Source organism: Gavia stellata, chromosome 2, assembly GCF_030936135.1.
Source record: "Gavia stellata isolate bGavSte3 chromosome 2, bGavSte3.hap2, whole genome shotgun sequence".
Classification (NCBI taxonomy): Eukaryota; Metazoa; Chordata; class Aves; order Gaviiformes; family Gaviidae; genus Gavia; species Gavia stellata.
In genome coordinates this window covers 407,613-418,899 of record NC_082595.1, presented here as the reverse complement: position 1 = coordinate 418,899, position 11,287 = coordinate 407,613, and positions in this window count along the sequence as shown.

The window sequence follows — 11,287 nt, the reverse complement described above, 5'->3', positions numbered from 1 at the left end:
ATGAAACAGCCATTCAGCATACTGATCAGGAAAAAACATTTGGGAGTCATTGTGGAAAAAGCATGGAAACCATTAGCCCAGTTCAGAATAGCAGGAAAGGTAAAAGCAAAAGGGGTTGTGTCGTTCCTGCACGATGCTCTAGTTGGGTGCCTTATTTCTGAGTTCTTGTTGGTTTTACTGTTGTGGCTACATTCACGTTGACCACCAGAAGTGAGGGTCCCGTTCAGCTAGGCAAGGTGTCCCCGCACCCAAAAGCAGAGTCCCTGCTCCAAAGCATTTAGGGTAGAAATCTCAGAAATGCTAGCGGGGGCATGTGCGGGGGGTCCCTTTTTGTCCCCACCGAGTGCGGAGGGAGCGCAAGCAGCCAGCTTCAGCCGCACGGCCCCTCCTGGCCAGCTAGAGCTGGAGGCGGTGAGCCCCTCTGATGCCTGCTCCAGGGGAAAGGCAAACCAGCCAAAGCAGCCGGCAGGACCTGATGTCAGACCACGTCCCGCGGTCCCGCACCACCCCAGCCGAAACGCGCCAGTGCGCGCAAGGTCGGCATCGGCGTGAAGCTCCACGCAAGCATCCTTGGGGGAAAGCAGGACACTGGGCTGAGGCCAGAAAGGAAGGAGGCAACAGTGAGGGAATCCAAAAGCTGATTTTAACCATGTGACGGGGATTAACTACACAGCATTCAAAGGGTACAAGCCAGGGCTTCATTTGTTATAGTACAACACAAGTGCTCCAGCCCTAGCTGCCCACAGCTTCCCCCGCTCCAGCAGCATTTTCTAATAAGCCTTTCTGACTGGCCGGGCTAGACCTAAACCATTAGCGCAGGGGCGGATGGCTTTTGTTTGCTTTTCTCCTGATCCTTTTTTTTTTTTCTTTTTCAAGTGGGCTCTACCGCTGAAGTGTACGAGAGCTTCGCTCCTTTTAAAACAGAAAGGTCTGAGTCCAGTCATCTTTGAGTGACTCCCTTGCAGCCAGTTAGCCCACAAAAATAAGCAAACTGAAGAAAGGAGTCAGAGCCTAAGCCCTTTATGGAAGATTGATTATAAAGCTGGTGGCAACATGACAAACTGATTTGTGGTGGCTCCTCATAGCTTGTTTGAACTGTAAACCTCAGTCACATTTATTTATTGTATCAATGCAGATTTGTCGCACCCAGCCTCAACGTAGAGGCTGGTATCTCGTGCCTTGACCAAAGAATGCTCGGCCTGGCGCGGGGAGAGCACAGGTCTGTCTTTGTGCAAGGACATGTCTGAGACACCCCGTGCATCCCCTCTCGAAGCCCCCAAAAAACCCCTCCTTTGCTTCTGTGCGTGCTGGATCGGGAGCTCGGCCCGCTGCCATGTTTGGTGATGTCACGGCTTTCCATGACGGCACCAGCCCGAGGCTCCGCGGCTCCTTCACAGAGACCTGGACCCCTTTGTGGGGCTTAATTCCCTCTACTGTCATCTTTTCCAGCGATAGCTGGAGCAGCTGTTTCGTCTTCCTCCATAGCATGTGGGTTGCCAGAAAGCCTGAGGGGCCCACCAGCCAATTTCCATACTTGGATCTAGGTCTGTATCTGCATCACATTTTCTTGAAACAGTAGTCGTGTAGCGGGTCCCTCTACCTTCTACACAAACGTGATTTAATGTCTTCCTCAGGAGCAGTGAGCTCATCTGCTATAACATGAAATCGTAAGAAGGATTGGCTCTTCTCTTATTAATGTAATCACTTTAGACTAGTTGATATGTCCTGTATACAGCTTATGGTGTAGAGTTTTATAGCATATTACTGCACCTCCGTATAAGTCTAAACTGGTCATAAAACATAATCACTTACTGAAAAAAAATATATTAACGCTGCTGAAACTAGGACACAAAGTGATTTTCATAGCAACGGATAAATAAAGGCCTTGGCAGAAGTCCTATTCTTTTGCACAGAAAAATGCAGATAAAAGGGAAAGCATTATACCCTTCCTCCATCTCTTTCTTATCTTTTACTTTTTCCCTTTGCCTTCAAAGTATCCCACCAGCCATGAGCAGGACCGTGATATTACTAGTGCTAAAAGGACTGCAAACTTCGCGCTCGGTCCAGCAACTCTTGCTGTTACCGAGCACCCATGGATCCACAGGATAAAAATCCCGTGACTGCAGTGGCAGTCTTGGAAATGCTTTTGCCATTCATCTAAAGAGACATCAGCCCATGAAGAAAATTAATAACACTGGAAAGCAAAATGATGCTGTACCAACAAAACCGTATTCTCTCCAAGCACCAGTAAACAGCACTGAGGCAGACTGATGCTGAGTAAAGCTTGTCTAGACACAAAATTAGATCATGTTAAAAAGACTACTGTATTTCTGCTCTCTTCTGTTTATATGGCTCATATCAACACAGTATGTTAGTACATGATGTCTATTTATGTATTTAACAGTTGTTAAACAGCTGTGCAAAGCACTGTCTGGATATTTTTATTTTAGTTTAAAAGTGAGTCAAAATACAGTTATATGTATAGTATGATTTAAGAGCAACCTAAATGGCCCAAATTTAAACTGAAGTAAGTACACGTCCAAGTCTTTTGGTAAGGTTTAGTTTTATTAGTTTAAAATCACACCTTAATTTAAAACATACCCGCATCCTGAATCCAGCCTTCACCAGTATTTAAATAGCCCTTTTTCCCACCGCACCTAATGATAGGAAACTGAGGTTCGGAGTTACAGGACAGGGTGGCTGTGGTGGAATAAGGCGTGAATACGAGGTCTTTCTCGAATCCACCATGGGTGTCCAACCCTTGCACCAGCCCTCACGTGGAGGGCAGTGGGGATGGCAGTACAGGCAGGAGCCGTGCAGCAACGGGGCTGCTGGCAGTGCAGGTGGTACAAGCCATGCTTCTTCTCCAGCAGCGGTAGTGTATCACCTCCCTCCTCTCCATCACGGCTGTACGCAGGGCAGCTTTCAAACTGGTGGCAAACAGGTTTGGGGAAATGCTCTGGGTGGAAAAAAACATGGTTTGGAGGTGGGAATGAGTGGCCCTGGGGAAGGGGAAGAGCACAGAGGCATGGGGTGCTTGAGCATCACAACCTCTGCACATCAGCCCATCACCCCTTGCCTAAAGGTGGCCCCAAGGTTTTTGAAGGGGTTTTCCAGCTCCCCATAAGGGAATTAAGAATGGCATTGTATGTCCAGTGAAAATGACTTTTCTGTCCTCCTCAAGCACTCATACATACGTAGAGATAATAAACCATGGTATTTTATTTAGGGAAAGAAAGTTTATTCCTACTCCTCCTTTTTCTGTTGGTTTCCACATCTGGGTTTTTTTTGGTGTTTCAGTTAGTTGTTTGGATTGTTGGGCTTTTTTAGACTAAGGGGGGGTGCTAAGTAAAAAGCCACTGGTTTATTTTCAGTGTCAATTTTTAATAGAAAGCTCAGTGTGACACAGACAATCAGAGAGCAGGAGCAGTTAGACAGTTCTGGGTGAGTGATATGAGGGGGAAATTACCAACTGATAACCCTGCAGTAATTCGTTTCTTAGTATTTATTGCACCATGTTGTTCAAGGGCCTGGAAGACTTTCAGAGAGAGAGAGCACAACATCAGCAGCAGTGGGGTTTTGTGGCCAGTGGGTAGTGAGAAGGATAGTTACTGCATACTTCGGTGCGCAACCAAATGTCAATCAGACTCAACACTGGGGAAATTGTTTTCAAGGAAGAACAGAGCATCTTGGGCCTCTAGCAGTTGGTTAACATACCGATAAATAAACATCCGCTCCCAGCCAAGGACATCTAAAGGTTTTTCAAATGCAGAAAGCAGAAGCAAATCCACATTGCTGGTAGCCACGAGGTGAGCGACCTTGCTGGTCTGTACTCAGCTTCAATGCTACCCTGAGCTCCTACAGAGCAAGTCTCCACCCTGACGTTGCCTTGTGTCTGCTTGAGACATTTCACAGCATGGCACGCTCTTCTCCTCTTGTCCTCCATGCACCATCCCTCCTGTGGCTCTGAGTCTGTGTGACTGCGCCCTTGCAAAACACAGGGCAGATAGCTAAAGACATTCCTCCAAACACAGGACACAAAGTGTTTGCGGGTCCATCCACCCCCATATCTGGCACAGTCAGTGAGCCCAGCAGCTAAACAGGTCAGCCTCTGTCAGGAGAAGAAAGTAGGCTACAGGGGGAAACACTGAGTATGAGCTGAGTGGACAAGGTGGAAAGCAGAAGATAAAAAGATACATCTGCAAATCTGAAGGAAACCCAGACTACCGGGGCTTTCAGTTGCAAAAGGCAAAACCCAAAATTACTTGTTGAAAAGTTGTGGATGCCCTCTCCCTGGAAGTGTTCAAGGCCAGGCTGGATGAGGTTTTGAGCAACCTGATCTAGTGGAAGGCGTCCCTGCCCATGGCAGGGGGTTTGGAACTAGATGATCTTTAAGGCCTCTTCCAACCCAAACCATTCTGTAATTCTAAGATACTTATGTTGACCCACCTTGCTGGTAGCCATGAGGTTCTCCCTTCATCTGAATAATGCATCCTACATGGAGTCCTTCATGGTATGACAGGTTTATAAACGCTTGCAGGGTAATTTCCAGCAAGGCTGCAGTAGAAACAAATTTGCCAGAGCTGGAAAAATGAATCTGTCATCGCAAGATCAGTATTTGCAAGTAAAAGTGCTCAGGTTTAGCTTATATGAAATTATTTGCCTTGGCTTCAAGTCTATCACTTTTAACGGATATTTTGTATTTCAGAGGCATAGAAGTGAAGGAGTGTGTTCTTCCATCAAGATTTCAACAACCCTTGGCTTTGGAAGAGCTTGGACAGCCCATCCTTCCATTTTTTCACTGTGCACATGTGAAAAATGGCATCATCTCTACCATTGCAACAGGTGGCTTTTCACTGTAATGTGCTCTGTGTGCTGCGCAAGCCTTTGTTGTGGTCTTACAACAGGGCACCTCCACGAGCAGAGTAAGCTCAACCCTCGTACATTAAGGTTGACAGTGCAATCCAGAAATCAAAGTCTTGAAAAAATGATACCAAGCAAATGAATCCGCACTGGAAAGAAAAAATAAATGTAGCAGCTGAAAGCTGGATTCGTTTCACATGCCTGAGGGAAAACAAACTGAATCTGTCAGTCAGCAAAAGGGAGTTACAAGGAATTGTCTCTCAGGAACGCTGCACTCTGTCATGGATGGGAATGTTTTATCTCGGTCAAGCATGGGATACCCATGCATGTTCCCAGGTAGTAAAAGAAAATTAAATCAATCGTAAGATTCGTAATAAAAAGTAAGTCTGTATCGCTTCATCATCACTACCTCTCTCAGCTAACATTGTCTTATCAAGGATCACACGGATGAAGGCATTACCTCAGATGAACCTTCTCCAATATCCTCTTAGGTGTTTCGGATTGAACTCACATTTCAAGGGACAAAATAAATCTGAAAGAGGAAAAAAAAAATATTTGTTCCCAGAAATACTTGTTTACTGAAGATGCCTCCCGCCTTTTATCAAGCCTGTTTTGGAGGGGAACAGTTCAGCCTTCTGTCAGAAGTGGACTCCAATTCACATATGGCAGCAAACCACCATGAACCACGTCTTGCACACAACTAGTTAGTACCAAGGCAAAAGCTTTCACTGAACTAGAGACAGGCTTAGGAGAGCTAAAGCTGAAAACACTTCAACATTCCAGTGCAACAGCACATTCAGTAATTGCTCAAGAAAATGCGTGCAAGATCCACTATTGGTATCACAAGGAGTATTTTAGGAAACTGCTTTAAAAAAGAAGACAACTGTGGATGAAAAATACCCACTTAGCATTTCTTTCCTACAGGGAGGAGCCTAGGCTCTCATTTGACTCATTTTTCTGATTACTATTCCACACCAGCCTTTTTAAACAATGTCATTCAAGGAATCTTACCTGCTGTGCCTTGTGTAAATTGCCTTTAAAATACTTCATCATGCCAAACTAAAACAAAAAAAAAAAGGTTAAAAATCGATTAAACAAATACAACCTGTTTTCCCCCAGCAGGCTTAGTGCTATCACTTTTCCTTTTTGCCCTGTTTCTTCTTCTGCCTCATTCATGGTTATACAGGTAGTAGGGCTGGCAAATAATCTGGAATAAAGTTAGGCCTAAGTAAGCCTTGCTTATGATGCATTAGCCCAGTAAAACCTAGGCCCAACATTGAAACTTCCCCAGCAGAAAACCTCTAACTTCAGTTACCACCTTTAACAGGACGGATCTTGACAGGGGTTTTCACCACTGCAGGTTCCTGGGCTGTTCACTTCATGAGTCTTGTCACTAGGGCAGAGGTCCACACAAAAGCACAGATCTATACGGTGGATTTGCTTCAACCTTTACAAAAAGTGAAGGATGGAAGGACAGACTGTTCTGCGTTTCTCAGGATGGGTCTTGATGTGCCCAGTTTTAACAACGGGAATATCGTGAGGTTGGACTGCTGCCCAGGCCAATTCCCACTGAACGACGGCATGTTGTCCATCACCAGTCCTAGACTAAAATGACAGACTAGGATTTGGGGCCCTACTGAAATTTGGCCCAGGAGGGACAGCGACGGTTGAGTTTGGAGCAGTCCATGGGGAGACCCAGACAGGGCTCAAGGCTTCAGCAGCACATCTGCTCCTGGCACAGGGACCACCCAGCTCACACCTACCCCACCCTTCATGGGGACGGACAGCCACCATGCTGGGTTCCCATCCACGAACTGCCGGTTCCTGTGCCGCAGAGGGTCCTCCGACCCTCATCGGCATCAACATCAGCTGGGGGAACCCTAAAATAGCACCCTGCAAATTTCGGTGGGAAGAGGGAAGGAGAAAGTCTGATCACCCTCAAGGCAAATGGCCTTTTGATATCAAATTCCCAACCTCACAGCAGCAGCAGCCTGATGGTCTCTTGGGGTCAATGTGACAGCAGAGGGGGTAGGGAGCAAGTCACTAAATGGTGCATAGTGACCTAGCCTCGCTGCCAGCGGGTGGACGGGCTGGAGAGGTTCTTCTTTCTAATGGCGAGGCTGTGGGCCAGGTTTGGGGCTCGTCCATGGAAGCGTGGAGCGCTCCAGTGACATGGGCCAGCTTAGGAGCTCATGCATTTCAGAAACACACTAAATAAACAAGCGGACCAGGGATCGGTAACCACTGCTCCTGTAGGAAATCTATGCAATGAAAAAGTCATCAGCCCTGCCTTTTTTTATCCATTCCTCTCATTCCTCAGATTGAATTTCTTTCCATGCCATGCTTTCCCACTCCTCACCCCCCCCCCCCCCAATGTCTGTTTCCTTCAGAGCTGCAATACTGGCCACCAGCAAGGAAGAAAAAAGCTGATAAAAGATGATACACCACTCTCATTATTCCATAGTTTTCTCTTGATGGATTTAGAAAGGTCCCGAATGCAAAGAGAAATTAAATCAGCAGGTAGGAAGAAACATGCAAAGTGAAATTCAAGATGCTGGAAAGCTGCTTTTCTCCGGAGGTCCTACTCTTCCCTCCGTCCGGAAGACAGGAAAGAGCAGACTGTTCATGACAGAGGAGAGAAAACTTCTGGGGGTCTTCAGGGGGAACTCAATCAAAGAAATTATTTTCCCACAGACCAGAGCTGAGCAAAGCTTAATGGCTTTTTCCTGATTGAAGAATAAATCAACTATTAATTTATGACCTGAAGTATATATAACAACCCTGCAAATGTTTTCCAGTTCTGCGAGTAGTGATGCTCGTGTCCTTTCTGTTTGTGTTTGGTTCTCACCAGCTAATTCAGCTAACGGGCTAAAAATTCCTCACGAAGCTCCATGGGCTGCGGCTTCAAAACAACAACAAAAAAATGCTTAATTAAAAAAAAAAGGCCAGCCATGTGTTTCCAGCATAATATTATATGTGTATGCCTAGAGACCCACATGTATTAGAGATAAAGTTAAGTGTAAGCACATGGCGGGCTGGAAGGGAGAACTTTTGCGTGGGGAAGCCAAGGGCCCATGTGCAGGTTATTAGCGGGGGGGGGAATCCTGTGCCCTGCGAGCAGAGGCAGCACAGAGGGGCTGCTGGGGGGGGAAGCACACACCCTCGCTGCCGGGACATCCTGTTAACTGGACCTCTGCGGAATTGATAAATGGCTCTGGATCGCTTTGTTTATTTAAATGGAAGCCAACGTTTTAACAGCAATAAAGGGTAGGCTAAATAATTCGCCGGCCCGGCTATCAAGGCGAGTACGATCTCTGAAATATATGGGCTGCATTTAAGAAACTGAACCCCGCTGCGCCTTCGTTTGTATATACACACTGTTTGGGCAGCCGATATAAATTGTAAAATAAGATGACAATATTAGCATCTTCCCTTGGCTTCCTCTCGCCGACAGAAAACCGCAGAGGGAACACTATTCAAGCATTTCCTTTATGCTCATAAGTTAATCAAGAAACATCAGGGAATAAGACAGTTTTATAGCTTTCCAGTAAAACGCGATACAACTCGCAGACACTGAGTGATTTTACAGTTACCTTTCCAAAGTGTGGCAAGCAGAACAACAAGAAGAAGGGAAAAACAAGCCCAAAAAACGAAACAACGTTTGCCCCCCGCCCGCAAAGGCTGGCAGCGAGAGAAGATAACGTGTGTGAGACTTCGAGCCGGCCGCCTCCGGGCAGCAATGCAACAGCGCTGAAGCCACGGAACGTCTTGAGCAATTTACGAGAGGATTGTGCTCAAAATCTGAAGCTCCGCCACACACACAAAAAAAGCGCGATCGCTGCTGTTTCAAAGTCAGGGCTCGGTCCTGCCACGGGCCGGGGGGGACCGGGGTTCGTGGTGCCTTTGACAGACCCCCCTCCCGCTGCGCCTCACGGCCGAAAGGAGCCGTTTCCCCCGAAGCGCTCCGTGCCCTCGGCTGTGGCGGGGAGGGGAGGTGCAGCCCCGGGGAGACCGAGGCCCCCCCGGGCAGGTCCCCGCCTTGCCCCGGGGCAGAGCCCGGCTGCTCGGTGGCGGACATCCCCACCACCCCCCCAACATCATCCCTCTTCCAGCGGAACCTTGAACGCCCCTTACACCTCTGAGGCTTATAAAGACGACGGTCGGAATAAAAAAAAAAATACCCCAAACAAATCCACCCCTCTCCGCACACCTTCGCCACCCAGGGCCGCGGAAACGGGGGGCCGGGGAGCAACCCCCACCATCACCCAGATTAAAAGGCGAGTGGGGTCCCCGCATCCTCCCCTCCGGGTACGCCCGGGCAATAACTCTCCCCAGGCCCCCCCCAGCCGCCCGTGCGAAATGCCTTCCCCTGCCCACATCTCTCCTGCTGCTCCCCCATTCCCATTCTTAGGGTCGGGAGCGGTTCCCGCACCGGTGCTTTTACCGAGGGAGAGGAGAGAGGGACCGAGAGGAAGCCCGGAGGGTGGCCGGGCACCCTCCGGCTTTGCAGCCCGGCGGCACCTCCCAGCCCGGCTCCTCTCCGCTGCGTTTCGCTTTCCATCTGCCTTTCACCCGCTCCGACGTTTATAGCTAAACACCTTCACAGTTTACACACAGTAAAACGTCGGTACTGCGCTTAATGGGTGCGGAGAGAAGGCTCTTCGCAGGGATCCTCATAAAAGCCCTGTATTTAGTTTCGAGCATTTTCTTGTAATCAATAAAAGTTGGCTGTTATCTGCCGGCGCATTTAGCGGGGAAGTTTATTGCCTGCCGGGCGGATTAAGGGCGAGACAGGAGTGCACCATACAAGGCAGGGACTCCCGAGCCCCTAGGTCCGAGCCTCGGATTCATAAAATATAACCATCCATTACGCTGCCGATATCTGGAGCCAGCGAATATATACAGACTATAAATTGCCGCCGGCGGGGTGCGGGCCGGGCGCGGGCGCGGGGGCTCCGCCCGCCCGCATTCCTCCCCGCGCCGGGGGGGCGCCGGGGGGGTCCCCGGCCCATCCATCACCGCCGTTATGACTCTGCGATGCAGCAAATGGGTTGTGTAAAGAGGCAGCGTTTGACAAGGTGGCATGGTTATCCTGTCCAAATGATGCATAATATTAGTATTAGGGCTTAGATCATCGCATGCTTTTAAAATCATCACCGCTAACCAGAGGCGGGGGGGGGGGGGGTCCTGGGGGCTGCAGGGGGCAAAAGTTTCCATGTAGATAATGATTATAGAGGGGGGGATTTATGGGGAGGGGTTGCGCGCACAAATAAACACGTCTACCGTAGCCGGAGAGAGGGGCCCGATCCGGCCGGGGCCGCGGAGCCGCCCCCCCAACCCTCCCCGCCCGGGGCGGGGTGAGGTAGCGAGGGCCGGCGGGGCCGGGGCACCCCGCGGCCGGGGCCGGCCGTCAGGACCGCTCCCTTCCCGTCCCTCCCGCACACGTCCCCAGGGGCTTGCTTGAGGAGAAAGTAGAGACCCTTCCTCACACGCCGACTGCTAACCGCTCACGGCTGCGGTCACGGACACCCGTGGGCGGGGGCGGAAAGGGGCTCCCGGGGCTGGGGAAGGGGCCACTCGGGCCGAGCCCTCCACATCAGGACCTGCCCTTGGAAATACAGGACGGTGAAGCGAATCGTACCGGGATGTTTTCGGGGAGACGGGCCGGCTCCGTGCCGCATCTCATCCTCCTCCTTCTCGCTTCCCGGGGCGGGGGTCAGGCACAGGCTGGAGGCTCGGGGGGCCCGGCGGAGCTGGGGAGCCTGTCGCGGTCCCGCACGGGGCAGCGTCCTCCGTAGCCCGCCTTAAACCGGGCCGGGCCGGGCGGGCTCCCCCGCCTGCAGGCAGCCCTCCCGCGGAAGCGTTAAGGGAGAGAGAGCCTGAGCCAAGGGGAGAAAGGGAGAAAGGGAGAGCCCCGGCCCCAGCCCCCTCCTCCTGCCTGCCCGGTAAACCCCGCCGCCGCTCCCCGGCCCGGGGCACCGGGGCGCCGTGGCAGGCGGCGTTTTCCCAGGGGAGGCGGCTTTGGGCTGCTGCCGCCCGGGCCGGCAAACGCAAAAGCGGGGGGAAGAGAGTGCCTCTTAACTGGGCATCGGCGCTGCCGCCTCGCCCGGGGCCGGTACCGGGGCACGGCCCGCCGAGTGGGTCAGGGGAGCCCGGTGGCAACGGTGCCGTGAGGAGGATAAAATCCCCGCGCGGCGTGATTTATCAGCCCGCTCTGACCCCTGAATAACTGGCTGACTTATATGGCTGGTGACACACTACCGGGGAAACGGGGCTAGCGTGACTTGCGGAGCGTGTCTCTCCCCCCCGGCCCGACCCCTCTTTTCGGCTGCTGGGCGCAGGAAGCCTCCAGCATCCCCGTCCCCTCCAGCATCCCCGTCCCCGCATGCAGGCGGCCGGGGTAACCCCACCGGGCCCGGCCAGG